Genomic DNA, 14,541 nt, shown 5'->3' on the forward strand with positions numbered 1-14,541 from the left:
GGTGGAAACAAAACATACAGAGCACATTGAAAGGAGTCATTCAAGGACTGGGAGCCATGCTTTGCATGAGTAGGAAACGCAGAATTTGAAGCTTGAGATTGATCATCTGCTTAAAAAGTTGCGTCGGAGAGAACGTGACAGGAGAAATTCCACACCCCCATTAAGTGAGGGATTCGGGAAAATAGGGATCGATCTTATCGGTGTAGATCCAGGACTCCTCCTAGTGAATTTTTTCCGCCTCCTTTCACTCGGATAAGTTAGAAAGGCATAAGAACAAGCGTGGAGAAAGCTCATCCCATCGAAGCATGGGGAATGATGCAATGAGCAAGGCACTTCGCCAAATTTCAAAGTCACCCTTTGTAAAGAGAATTGATAGAGCCAAGCTTCCCTATCGTTTTATGTAGCCTACATTCACCATTTACAATGGGAGAACTGACCCTATGGAGCATGTGAGTCATTTCAATCAAAGAATGGCTGTTCATTCCAAGAATGAGGCTCTTATGTGCAAAGTTTTCCCTTCCAGCCTCGGGGCCATGGCTATGCGATGGTTCGACGCGTTGGAGGAAGGTTCAATAAGATTTTTTGAAGAGTTGACCTGAGTATTTGAGGCAAGATTTGTAACGTGCAGTAGAGTTCCTAAACCCTTAGATTCTTTGTTGTTTATGGCGATGAGAGAGGAGGAAACTCTTAAGACCTACTCGGACAGATATTAGGAAACATTTAACGAAATAAATGGGGATTTCGAAGATGTGGCTATAAGGACTTTTAAAGTGGGGCTTCCAACAAAGCATGATTTGAGGAAGTCATTGACAATGAAGCCTGCTCGTAGTATGCGCCAATTTATGGATCATATTGATGAGCATAAACGAGTAGAGGATAATCAGACCCAAGGAAAAGGCAAAGCCAAAGCCTTCCCTGAAAAGAGGGATCCTCAGGTAGGAGGATATAATAATAATCGATCTAGGGGGGATTTCTCCAATCAATCATCAGGAACTGGCGCCCAAATGGAAAACTCGGTGTTTAAGGAGCTAGTTTATCAAATCCTAGAGAAGATAAAAAGTGAGCCATATTTTAAATGGCCCAATCAAATGGGTGGAGACCCATCCAAGAGAAACTAAAGCCTTTATTGCCACTACCATCAGGAGAGAGGACATACAACAGAGGATTGCAGAACTTTGCATGACCATTTAGGTCAATTGGTTAAGGTAGAGAAGTTGAAGCAGTTCCTGCATCAGCCTACAGGACAGTTAGGACAACCTGGGACTGGGTATCAAAGAGATGGGGCTCCTCAGCTAGCCTTGGGCACAATTAACGTGATTTTTGCCACACTAAGGGGCGATGCTGGCTCCTACTCGAAAGTCATGTCCATGGCTTCAAACCCAGACTTGGGGGATCAAGCTCAAGTGTCTAAGAGGGCTAAAGTGGTGGCAGTGCCAACTTTGGATTTTTCAGAGAAAGATAAAAAGGGGACATTCCAACCCCACAATGATGCATTAGTAGTATCCCTTCGGATTGGTGAGTATGATGTGAAGAGAGTCCTTGTGGACCAGAAAAGTGGTGTTGAAATCATGTACCCGGATTTGTACAAAGGGTTGAACCTTAAAACTGAAGATCTAGAGAAATATGAGTCACCTTTAGTCGGATTTGATGGAAGAATGGTAATCCCCTGCGGGATGATCAGACTACCTGTGTAAGCTGGGGACAAGGAAGTGCAAGTTAACTTCATTGTGGTAGAAACCTATTCTCCTTATACAGCTATTCTAACGAGGCCTTGGCTTTATGCTTTGGGGGCAGTGTTGTCTACCCTACACTTGAAGGTTAAGTATCCCACGCAGGGACGAGTAGGGGAGTTGATTGGAAATCAAGTAGTGGCTAGACAATGTTTAGTGGCTGCTATTAGGCAGCATTCCGTGGATCAAGCTATAGTCAGAAGGGAGCAGGTCCCATAGCAACTAAATGGTCCCGAGGTTGAACTTGGGACCGAGTCGCAGGGACTATTATTTGAGGAACTGGAAAAGATTTTGATTGGTTATGACGAAGAGAAGTACTTTTAGGTGGGGGCTCAATTACCCCCTATGGAGAGAGCAGAATTGGTAGAATTTTTGAGAAACAATGTGGATGTGTTTGCATGGAATACTTATGATGCACCGGAGATTGACCCCGAGTTTATATGTCATTGGCTGAATGTAAATTCTGGTGCTGTGCCGAGGAGACAACCACCCTGGTGCTCCTCAAAAGAGCATGCTGAAGTGGTAAAGGAAGAGGTGAATAAACTTAAGTAGGCTGGGGCAATCAAGGAAGTCTTTTATCTTGAATGGTTTGGCAATTCAGTAGTGGTGAAGAAGAAGAACGGGAAGTGGCGTGTGTGTGTAGATTTCATAGATCTGAATAAAGTTTTTCTAAAAGATCCCTTCCCTGTTCCTCGGATTGACCAATTAGTGGATGTGATGGTTGGACATCCTCGGAAGAGTTTTTGGATGTTTTTCAGGGGTATCACCAGATACCTCTAGCATTGTTCGACCAAGAGAAGACTGCCTTTCAAACTCCCACGGGTAATTATCATTATCGGGTGATGCCCTTTGGCCTTAAAAATGCTGGGTCCACGTATCAAAGAATGGTGACACAAATGTTTGAAGTGTAGATTAGAAGGAACATGGAGGCATACATTGATGATATGGTGATAAAAAGAAAGCATGTCTCAGAACACTTGAAAGACCTAGAAGATGTGTTTTCGGTGTTAAGGGAACATAAGTTACGTTTGAATGCATCTAAGTATTCTTTTGGTGTTAGCTCGGGAAAGTTATTGGGCTACATGATTACACACCGAGGAATAGAGGTTAATCCTGATCATATTAAGGCCATTAAAAACTTACATCCTCCCTAGAACCCCAAGGAAGTGTAAAAGTTAACAAGGATGACAGCAGCATTAAACAGGTTTATTTCTCGGTCAGTAGATTAGTGTTAGCCTTTCTTCCAACTCCTTCATAAATGGAAGAATTTTGAATGGACCGAGGAGTGTGTATCAACCTTTAAAGAACTAAAGCAATACTTATCACATCCCCTTGTTCTCTCCCGACCCGAAAAGGAAGAAGTATTATATGCTTACATAGTAGTCAGGGACTCGCTATTTGCCCCTGGAAAAAGCATTATTGGCTAGATAGGAATAGGTGTTTTGGTGGCTTTGGCCTCTGCTATTGCAACCTGGGAAATATAGACGAACAGAGTGGCAAACCGAAAGGGCTCTGGAGTGGGAATTGTGTTGGTAACCCTCGAGAAGCTGATAGTGGAGAATCCTTATGTTTAGGCTTCCTAGCTACAAACAATGAAGCTAAGTATGAAGTTATATTGGCCAGGATGGAAATGGCTAACAAGCTTGGAGGGGAAGTTATAGAGATATACTCAGATTCACGCTTAGTTGTTGGACAAGTCAATGGAGAATTTGAGGCTAGAGCTCAACGAATGCAAGGATATCTTATTAAGGTCAAGCGAGCCCAAACTTGTTTTAAAAGTTTTGCCTTAAAGCAAATCACGAGGGAACAGAATTCCCATGCAGATTTATTGGCTATGTTGGCTACCTCTTCGGGATCAGGCCTACCTCAGGTTATAATTGTAGAAGATATGATCACTCCCGGCCATGATGATCAACTTTCGGTCGAAGTGTATAGTATCCAAGTTGGGCCGAGCTAGATGGACCCCTTACTTTCATTCTACAAGCAAGGTTACCTACCCGAAGATAGGTGTGAGGTTGAGAAGCTATGTAGGAAGGCCCCACGTTATTGGCTGTCCGAGGAGCAAAAGTTGTATAAGTGTTCACACTCGGGACAATATCTTTTATGCATTCATCATGAGGCCGTGGAGCCCTTGTTGGAAGAACTACACGAGGGAATTTGTGGAAGTCATACTGGGGGGAAGTCTTTATCTCATAGAGCCCTCACCAGGGGTATTGGTGGCCAAGTATGCAAAAAGTTACCTAAGATTATGTTAAGAAGTGTGACCAGTGTCAAAGATACACCCCAAATATTCATCAACCTGGAAGGATCTTAAATCCACTCTCTAGTCCTTGGCCGTTTGCCTAGTGGGGCTTGGATATAGTAGGACCATTTCCTAGGGCTGAGAGAAACCAAAGATGGGTGAAGGTCGAGCCTCTTTCTAATATTAGGGATGTGGATGCAAAGAGGTTTATTTAAAGAAATATTGTCACCAGATTTAAGGTCCCCCACACGTTGATCTTGGATAATGGGCTTCAATTTGACAGCAAGGCCTTTAGAAGGTATTTGGGGAGTTAGGAATCAAAATTAGGTATTCTACTCCTGCTTATCCATAAGGAAATGGGCAAGTCGAAGCAATTAATAAGACCATAGTATCTGGGTTGAAGAAAATGTTGGACGATGTAAAAGGAAGATGGGTGGATGAATTGCCCATGTATTGTGGACTTATCACACCACACCCCGAAGATTAATAGGAGAGACTCCTTTCTCAATGACCTATAGATTTGAAGCGGTCATTCCCCTCAAGGTAGGGTTTCCGACCTTGAAGATTGACCAGTTCAATATTGAAGAGAATGACCGTTTACTTTCAACCAGCTTAGAATTGATTGAGGAGAGAAGAGAGGCAGCCATGGTTAAAATGGTGCATTATCAGTAAAAACTTAGGCAAGGGCATGATAAGGGAGTAAAGTTGAGGCTGTTAATTTCGGGGGATTTGGTCTTAAGAAAAGTGGTGGGAATGGCGAAGAATCCAGCATGGGGAAAGTTAGGCCCTAATTGGGAAGGCCCGTACCAAATAACGTCAGTGGCAGGCATTGAGGCTTATTACATAGAAGATTTAGATGAAAAGGGTGTTCCGCGTCCATGGAATGTAAATAACTTGCGTAGATATTATTATTAATGATACAATGGCTTGTACTTTTTCTCATTTCTTTTTGTTGAATGGCGTTCAATCTTTAAGTTGTTTTTTCTATTCCAATAGAATCCATCCTAATGTTAAGTGTTAAATAGAACATTGATCTTGTTCAACTCCTCAGGTCACAAGCCTTAGGTAAATTAACCCTTATAAGAAATTGGTTAAGTGTTAAACAAAATCTCGATCGTGTTTGACTCCTCAGGTCACAGGCCTTGGGTAAATTAACTTTTGTGAGAAATTAGTTAAGTGTTAAACAGAATCTTGGTCATGTTTGACTCCTCAGGTCACAGGCTTTGGTTAAATTAACTTTGTGAGAAATTAGTTAAGTGTTAAACAGAACATCGGTCTTGTTTGACTCCTCGGGTTGCAGGCCATGGGTAAATTAACCCTTATAAGAAATTGGTTAGGTGTTAAACAAAACCTTGGTCTTGTTCGAATCCTCGGGTCATAGGCCTTAGGAAAATTAACCCTTATGAGAAATTGATTAAGTGTTAAACAGAATCTCGGTCTAATTCGAGTTCTCAGGTCACAAGCCTTGGTTAAATTAACCCTTAGGAGAAATTGGTTAAGTGTTAAACAGAACCTCGATCTTGTTCGAGTCCTCAAGTCACAGGTCTTGGGTAAATTAATTCTTATGGGAAATTCAGTTAAGTGTTAGATGATGCCTCGGTCTTATTTGACTCCCCGGATCTTAGGCCCTGAATAATTTTACTTTTACGGGGGTAGAGGCTAAGAGCCAGGTAAGTCTAAGTCTTATTGGACTCCTCGGTATTAGATGTCCTGGGTAGATTCAAAGGTTGAGCAGACTTAACCTTAGAGTAAATGGGATTAGAACCCAAGATTTCTAAGTAAAAATTTGTCTGATCTGAGTGGATGTGTAGAAAAAGTTAAAGTAAAAGAATTTTAAAGTATTTAAAGTTACTTGCGAATATCACGAGAGTACAAAAAATTACTTGGAGAAAAAGAATAAATAAATGAAAATTATGAAAACGAGGAGAAGATAAAGATGACATATATTCATTTAAGTTCAGGTATAGATTACAAAAAGAAGGTATCAGTTAAATTGAACCCATGTCAGAGACTAATCTATACTCTTTGTTGGAAAAAGTTAGGCTGCAACCTCTTTCTCTTTGTCTTTTTTCTTCTTCTTCACTTGTTCGACTTCAACCACCTCCTTTGATTCTAACTCTGTTACGGGTGTAGGAGCTGGCTGTTCCTTGTCTTTTCCAAAGGTGGGCATTGTAGTTGAAGTTTTGGTGGATTTGGCCACCGAAGAAGTGGAACTTGGGTTAGGAGGAGGAGGGGTAGTGCTTGGAACGAGGCGAAGAGTAGGGGGTAATATATCTTGTCAATCCCCTTGAAGCTGGAATCCGCTACCACCCCGGCAGTATTAAAGGCTTTACCCCAAACTTCCACACAAAAAGCCCAAGCAACATCAATAAGCTGAGTAGTCAAACTCTGCGCAGTCTTGGTCATCCCAGCATCATAAGTAGCTTGTTCAGCTTTTGCCCTTTCAGCATCTTTGTCTGCAAGTTGTATTTTCTGCTGCTTAGTCTTCTCTATGGCTTAGACCAGTTGTGTTTCGGACTTTTTTAGTGAGACTCGTGACTCCTTGGCCTATTTTTCAAATCCTGCCAAGGCAGCTTCAGCGTTTTTGCGCCCTTTCTCAGCTTCGGCTAACTGAAAAAAGGGCCTCTTTTAACTTCTTCTCGTAGTCAGCAAGGGCCTTCTCGAAGTAAGTATGCTTGCCCTCTGCCTCGCGAGACTTAGACAGAGCATGGTCCACCCACTCCTCAGCAACAAAGAACGCTTGCACTGCCTACAAACAGAAAATATATATATGCATAAGGCCAACGGTTAATTAAGTATGTAACAAAAGATGGTAATTAGGATGGAGTCAGTCTAACCTTTGCGAGGTCCCTCTTTAGTGATAGGAACACTTCACGTTTCCTCAGTCCTTGAAGCTCCTGCATGTCCTTGGGGAGCAAAAGAACCTTCTCCAGGCATTCAGAAACCAGCCTCGACCTTCCTTTATAAGGATCCCTAAGAGATGCTTCAAAGGTCACGTAATCTCTAGAGTTGAGTACAAAAGCAGGATTCCAGATGGTTGGCTTAGGATATTGGTCCCTTTCAATGCCTTTGCTGGCCTCAGTAGCGCCACCTTTCTTCTGACTAGCCCTTGTAGTTCTGGGCTCTTTGGTAGGCCATTGTTGCGCAAGATGAGGGATCTCTCCTTTTTTAGAACCTTTGACTATTTTTCCTCTCTTTCTCTTCTTTTTGATAGCCTTGGCAGTAGTAGTGTGAGCTGGAGCAGGAGTTGGCGGTCGAGGTACTATGGGTACCACGAGAGAGTCACCCCCAGCATGGGTGGTGAGTAGTGCCAATAGATCAGGAGTCTTTTCCTCCAGAACCATTGCTTCTGGTATATCTAATGCTTCTTGACTAGTGCTAACTTGGGCAACAATAAGATGGCGGCAAGTGGTAGCTAGGGAATCTTCGGGAGCTTCTTGATAGAAAACTTCAAAGTCCTTGTCCAAATCCTCCTGAGTGGGTTCGGGTGCTTGTTTTTCCTGTTCATCATCGGAAGGAATAATTTGCTCTTGGGAGTAGAGCAGTTTGGCCGCAAATGGAGCTGGCAATTGGGCGTCTTGGGTGCCAGATGGAGGAGGCTTGGTTAGGAATCCGGGGATAGCTACGTCGATTAGGGCTAGCCTCGAATCCTTTGCCTTAATCACGTTCTTAGGGCTTTAGAAGCAATTGGAAATGGGTTTGAATCCGAGGATCACGTGTATCGCCTGAAGTTGCCCGTCTCGGTGAAGGAAAATTTTCTGACCTGAGGATTCGGTTGAGATCTGCAAAATTCACCAAACTTTTGTTCGGAACAGTATGGAACTTGTCTGCAAAAGAATGAAGAAGCTATAGGTCACAAAATTGTTTATTGTGAGCAAAAACAATAAATTAAGGGAGAAGGATGCCCTAAATTAGTCTGAAAAGCCTTGGGAACCCCACCTAGTTCCCCATCTTGGATAGGGCAGTGTAACCCATCGTGTCATTCACTTGAGACGATGAGAAATTCTTAATCCATGCCCTTATTCGACTCGGGAATACACGAAATCAACCTTATAAACGGAACTCTACACTTAAAGTAATAGCCTGTATCTTTTCCCTTTTGGTTATTGTATACTCAATTTATGTCGTGCCATGTAAGGTTAGTCCCCATTTTTCAGTTTATCATATCTACACTACCGAGGACCCTAAAAAGGTTAGGTGACCATTGAGTTGGGGATAGCCTAAAGTTAATAAGAAAATCTCTAGTGACCTTACCCATAGGAATTTCCATTCCACCTTCTATGATGGCGATCATAGGAATAAAAACTGATTTGGGTGGTCTTTTTATGGCCAACCATTCTCTTAGTTCATAGTGTTGAAGTTTAACACTGTCAGGAATCCTCTATTTAGTCCTAAAGGCAGCCATACCTTCGAGAGTGTCAACTCGTCTAGTGAATCTACCAATGAACTTCTATAGGATTAGAATAAAAAATATATAAAAAGAAAAGAGAAAGCTTTCTTTATGGTATGGATTGAAGAACCAAACGCACCTACACGCATTGAAAAGAGTTTTCCTCGGATTGCTGCTTCAGTGAAAAATAGTAGAAGGCACGTAAATGGGAAAGGTTGTTCTCATCTCCTCTTTATATAGGAGTAAAAAATGAGCGGTAAATTACCCGCATATAAAATTACGGAAAATAAAGATCGTAGGATCACCATCATGCCGTAGAACGTGGGGGGATAGGCAGCCGCCTGGTGCAATAACTACAAGATCATGGATACCGAGGCAGCAGGGATGTGCAGAGGGCAATTGAAGCAACGTGTTCATGTGGGAATGCATTTGGCACGTACTGCATCATCCTTGGTAGCTAAAACCTTCCTTTTGGAGCAATCCATAATAGCAAGGTTTTAAGGGGCTAATGTAAGGTGTCCGAGGACCGAGGAAGGTCAAATACGAAGTAATACACATGATTCCACTCGAAGAGCAAATCCGGCCCGAAGACTTCATCGGTCCGAGAAGGGAAGGAGATGAGAGATAATGCTGTATGAGGGCCCGCTTAAACGAGGAAGCGTTATGGAGAGGGGCCAAGGCAGTGTGAAGGAGTTTCCTGTAAAGATTTACCTACTACCTTCACATTGAATGCATAGCAACAACCTTATCAACTGCATTAATGAGAAAATAACTCCTGAACAGTAGATTCACAGCTAAGCAACCCCTTCTACCACCTTCAGCAATACTTTGATGGGACAAGCATCCTAAGGAAAGCCTTGAAGCATATAGGTGGAGGGCTAGGATGTAAAGAAGAAGAGTATATAAGGGAGGGGAACTTCCCAGTTATGGGATCTTTTTTTGGAGCATAATCAAGAAGATAAGAATTTGAACAGAGGGGGACCTAAATTAGGATTTGTAAAAATTCTTATATAAGAACCCATCCTCGGACCTGCTCAAGGACAATATTAATCTTAATTACTCTTTGAACTGTTCTTCTCTATTCATACTTGGTTCTTCAGCCTCAAACCTAAACTTAATTTGACTTAAACCAAAACTGTTTTCCCACTCTCTAGACAAATTCCATTGTTTGGGCTCAATTTGAAGGACAGGACCCCACTATTCTCACTGGGCTTGGGCCATCAACTTTTTAGCACTTACAACTATCTATAGCTCACTGTAGCTTAAAACTTAATTTTTTTTTTTTAATGTTCGGTGTTAAAAAGAATAGTATTTTAATGTGTTGATGGTTGTGATTGTTATTTATTGTATTGGATATATTATTTAATTGTGTTGTTTATATTATTTTAATGTGTTGAATGTTAAAATAAAACATTGATGTTGGGTGTATTATAAAGTGGAGTGTTAAAATAAAGTGGAGTATTATAATAGATAAAGTAGTATTTTGAGTTGTTAAAAGCTATTTTTTTTTTTTTTTTAGCTTTCTTACTGTAAATGCTCAAAAGCATATCACCTTAATATACAAACCCTACAATCTATCCCTATGGACTAATAACAAAGTGACAACTAATTACAAATAACACACAATTAACAACTCAATAATCTGAGGTGTAAATCTAATTGTAGTTGTTCAAGATGTAGGCGTCAATATTTTATGATGTATTTACAACCGTCTGATTAATTATTATCAAATATTTGTGATCAAATTAATTTTTTTATTAGTGATGTGTCAACAATGGACAGTCAACAAATGAAATCAAGTCACACATCAAGTCTTTGAATTACCATAACTCACATAGAAATGACACTTGTCCAAGCCATGTGACAATGTCAAATAAAAAAAGCCATGTAGCAACTTTTTTTGTTTTTTTTTTGGAGAGGAAACGATAATATACTTTATTTATACGGAATCATGTTATACAATGGAAAAGAGAGAAGAAGGACATTCTTCTTACCAAACAATGGCATCCTCATTCTCTTTTGCAACACTACCCAAAGCTAAAGTAACATGATTACATTTTAAATATATACTAACAAAAGAAATAAAATCAAAACTATCACAAATAAGTTTAATGTCTTCAAGATCCAAGCTACTGCAAGAGAACAAATCATCTTCTCAAAGTTTTTCAATGCCTATAAAAACCCTTTAAAGAGCCAAATGACACCCTCGTGATTTACTAAGACATCAGTGTGGTGTGGAGAAATTTTCATGGCAGGAGAGGGGGCTGTAGACAACCCTAAAGGTGGAATGAGATACTGAAAGTTTACCTTTATCAATTGTGTGTCTCTTATGAGAAGGAATTTCCAAAGGTGAACAAATACTGTCAATAGCTTCAGAAGGACGTTTAGGTGAAGAAGAGAAAATATTTGAGGCTTCAATAATAGAAAAGTTGCTAGATTTACGTATGAGGTGTTTTCAAGACCGAAGGGATAAAAGTTTGACCTAAAAAACACATTTGAGGTATTTGAAATTATCCCCATATCTACATTAAAATTTAAATCCCCCTCAACAACTTTTTGCTTATCCGTATCTACATTTAAATTCAAATCTCCTTCAATTATCTTATGATTATCTATATCTAGAATATTTTTCAAATTTCCTTTGATATCTTCTACTGATCCATGTTGCCTACTAGTTGTTGCATAGGACTCAAACATGGGACTTATCTTCCTTTGCTATTGTTGTAGCTCCTGTATTTGAAACAATTTTTTCAGAGGAAGGGTTGGGCTTATCCGATTGAATCACCAAAGGAACACTAGGGGAATCTAAAATATTTATGAGAGGATTATCCAGTGGTTTGGATTTTGATTTTGGGTGGGATAGTATCCCGCTCAAAAATAGAAACTTGTTGGGGATCAGAGGATTTCAAATTTTCCCACTCAACAGAAATTCTTGTGGGGCCATCCAGTAGACACCTAACTACCATCTTATTGGATTTTCCAACCAACGGAGGAGCTGTTAGTTGATGGTGGATTTAAGAGGACTCGACTCTGCCTTCTTCATCCTCAGACACATGTATTCCATCATCGTCTTCCTTTCTTGGTTTGGAGTGGCTAAAATTACTCTTCTTGTGACTAAATTTTGGAGCCACAGAACGAAGCCATGGACCAAATTGAAAATCATCATCATCCGATGAAAGACAAGCTTTTCTAGTTTTTTTGACATTCACGATCTTGGAGACCAAGCATACCACAATGATAACAAAAGATAGGTAGCCTCTCGTATTTGAGAAAGACCCTCCCTTCTTATACATCTTCAATATGGACCATTTTTCCTCTCATCAAAGGTTTTATGATATCAATATCCACCCGAATACGAAGAAAGGGTCCCCAAGCTAGACTACTTTTAAAGGCATTAACCATAAGAGGAGTATTGATCTTATTAGCTATACGAGTACCAACAGCTATGTTCATAATTTTAATAGGAATGTTAAAAAACCTGAATCTAGAAAGGAGAACATTGGAAAATAACATTATTAGAGTTGAGATCATCATTGAAACGCTTCAATAAAGTAAGTCTTTTATCAAAAGATTAAGGGCTTCTATCTTGAACTTTGCACGTGCAAGTTAGATTTGAGTTTATATAAGGAATAAAATAAGTTATTTAACAGTACATCTACATGCAAAAGCTTATAAGTGACAAAGGTACAAGCTTTGACATCACAAAGGTTAGAGAAGAAGAAAGTGATAGCAAGAATGTAAAAAGGATACAAGATATACGTGGAAAACCCTAAGAAAGGGATGAAAAACCACGGTTTAAGGTTTGAGCAAGAATGGAACATTCTTGCTCTATTCGGCCTGGTATTATGTGGAAAGAAGAGGCAACTCTTATACAATAAGGGTGTTCTTCCTTAAAAGAGAGACTTTGTTTTCTACATTTCTATCTTATCAACTTTTTACTCTCTTCTCAAAAGATCTACTTGAGTTCTTACCCTAAAAATCCAACTGCATGTTCCTCTTATAATCTGAGGAATATGGCTGAGTACAAAGACAAGTGTCAAGTCATCATTTCCTTAGTTTGGACCTTTTCACAGTTGTGGTATTATCTAGTGACTGGAGGAGAGAGAATGTGTCAACGTGGCATTGTGGCTTGCGAGCAGGTGACTTTGCCACTGCCTGAGAAACAACCCTTGGACAATGAGAGGGACATCAGGAGTACTATGAATAATACATGTGTCTCTGAAGTGGTCCAACATGCATTCCGCCAATAAGGAGTATTCTCATAACTACTGACCTTAGAAAGTCACTATCTCCCTTTTTATGAGTGCTTGAGTACTATGTCAGGTGCATATCTTACTTCCTTCCCAAGGCAGTCACGCCTTTGGCACGGATCAAAAATAGGATCTTTTAGCCAACACTTCCTCTTCCTTTGCTTACAGTCACTCCACGTGTAGGGTCTAGATCTAATCACATATACATTCCCCCATGCCTTGGTTGGTGTAATGTACAAACTTTAATCATGTTCTCCACTTCTCCTCTTTGGCAAAGATAGCCAGAAATAAATTATTTCCAACTTCTTTAATAGTTACACCATGTAAGTAGTGCCAAAGTTGTTGAAGTGTAGATTTAACAAGCCTCCTTGTTAAAATCTTTGTTGGTTTGTAGCTTGAATAGAAGACTAAATTGGGTCTGTTGTTTAGAGAGAGCCACTTCCTAAAAGCTAAGCCAGGACCCCTTTTTCTTCTTCAGAAAGGTGAAACTTTTTCCATAACTCCTCCAATGAAGCATCTATGTTGGATTTAAAAGTTAAAAAAAAAAAAAAAAAAAAATTGGGTATTAAGGAAACAAAAGGAAAAGAAGGAATGAAGGGTATGAAAAAAATTTATGAGATAAGAATGGATGGATTGTGATAAGGGCTAGACATATAAAAAAAAAAATCCCCTACTACAATTTGATACTCAGATTTCAGAGGTTTGAATCTTACGTGAGAAAATGCAAGTTGATTTCTTTTACTTTCCAAGACTTCCAAAAGCCAGGAAGAGAAAAGTTTATGACTTTGTTACTTGTCTAATTCATTATTATTAGTATTGAATTGTCATGTAGCAACGTTAGAAGAAAATATGCACATGTAATATTCTTATTAAATGCAAGACCATAATTAAATTCAGATTCAAATTTAAATTTAAAATTTGTAATTAACTCTCAATAAATGCTTAAAGAAAATTTTAAATTCAAGACTATTAAGTCGCTTATAAATATAAGCTTCTCATGTGAGAAAAATGACAAAAAACTTAGAAAGAAAACCCTACTGACATTATGCCAAAATAAATAGTCATATCTAAGTCCAAAATAGCACTTTTGCTCCCTCAAAATCAATGCTCATTCCTACGTCTTCAAATCAAAGTAGGAATTTCCATTCAAATTCCTATTGATTTTGTTCAGGATTAAGCCAATGACCCTTGACATCAAATCAAATGCATCAAACTTGGAGATATCAAAGCACAATTCAAGATCAAGCTCGAAAAGCATTGCGGAGTTTGAATCAGAGGAGTTTATTGCATTCTTTTATTGTAAGAAGTCATGCAGAGAACTGTACTCACTTTCATATAAATCAATATAAATTGATAATTTGTTATAATATTTCATGATCTTGTGATTTATCTTTTACAAATTTAAAATTTGTGTACACAAGATCTTTTTCTAAATGTGCCACACGCATGGCCTCAATGGGAAAATTATGCCAAGTCAACAAAAGGAAATTATCTCACATACAAGGCCAGAGGAAGAACCCGAAAATGATTTTTTTTAAGGGCCTACATGGGTTGGGCTTTTGCCCGACAACCTTCACATTCCTAAAAAAATTAGACTCAAGCTCATTATTACACGGAATGGGCTCTCAAGCCCATTCTTTCTTGCTTCATGAGGTGGGCCCAAAAACCCAAACTTTCTCACCCCATAAATTGGGCTTGATGCCCATGAACATTATTTTTATTAAAAGCTTGTACTACATGGGTTGGGCTTTTGCCCGACAACCTTCACATTCCTAAAAAAATTAGACCCAAGCTCATTATTACACGGAATGGGCTCTCAAGCCCATTCTTTCTTGCTTCATGAGGTGGGCCCAAAAACCCAAATTTTCTCACCCCATAAATTGGCTTGATGCCCATGAACATTGTTTTTATTAAAAGCTTGTACTACAC

At 39.6% G+C, this 14,541-nt stretch overlaps 1 pseudogene; it reads left to right on the plus strand.

Annotated features, from left to right (window-relative positions):
* The first annotated feature begins 320 nt into the window (after positions 1–320).
* Positions 321–1,694, plus strand: LOC126690761 (uncharacterized; annotated as a pseudogene).
* Positions 1,695–14,541: the final 12,847 nt, after the last annotated feature.

Source organism: Quercus robur, chromosome 7, assembly GCF_932294415.1.
Source record: "Quercus robur chromosome 7, dhQueRobu3.1, whole genome shotgun sequence".
NCBI lineage: Eukaryota > Viridiplantae > Streptophyta > Magnoliopsida > Fagales > Fagaceae > Quercus > Quercus robur.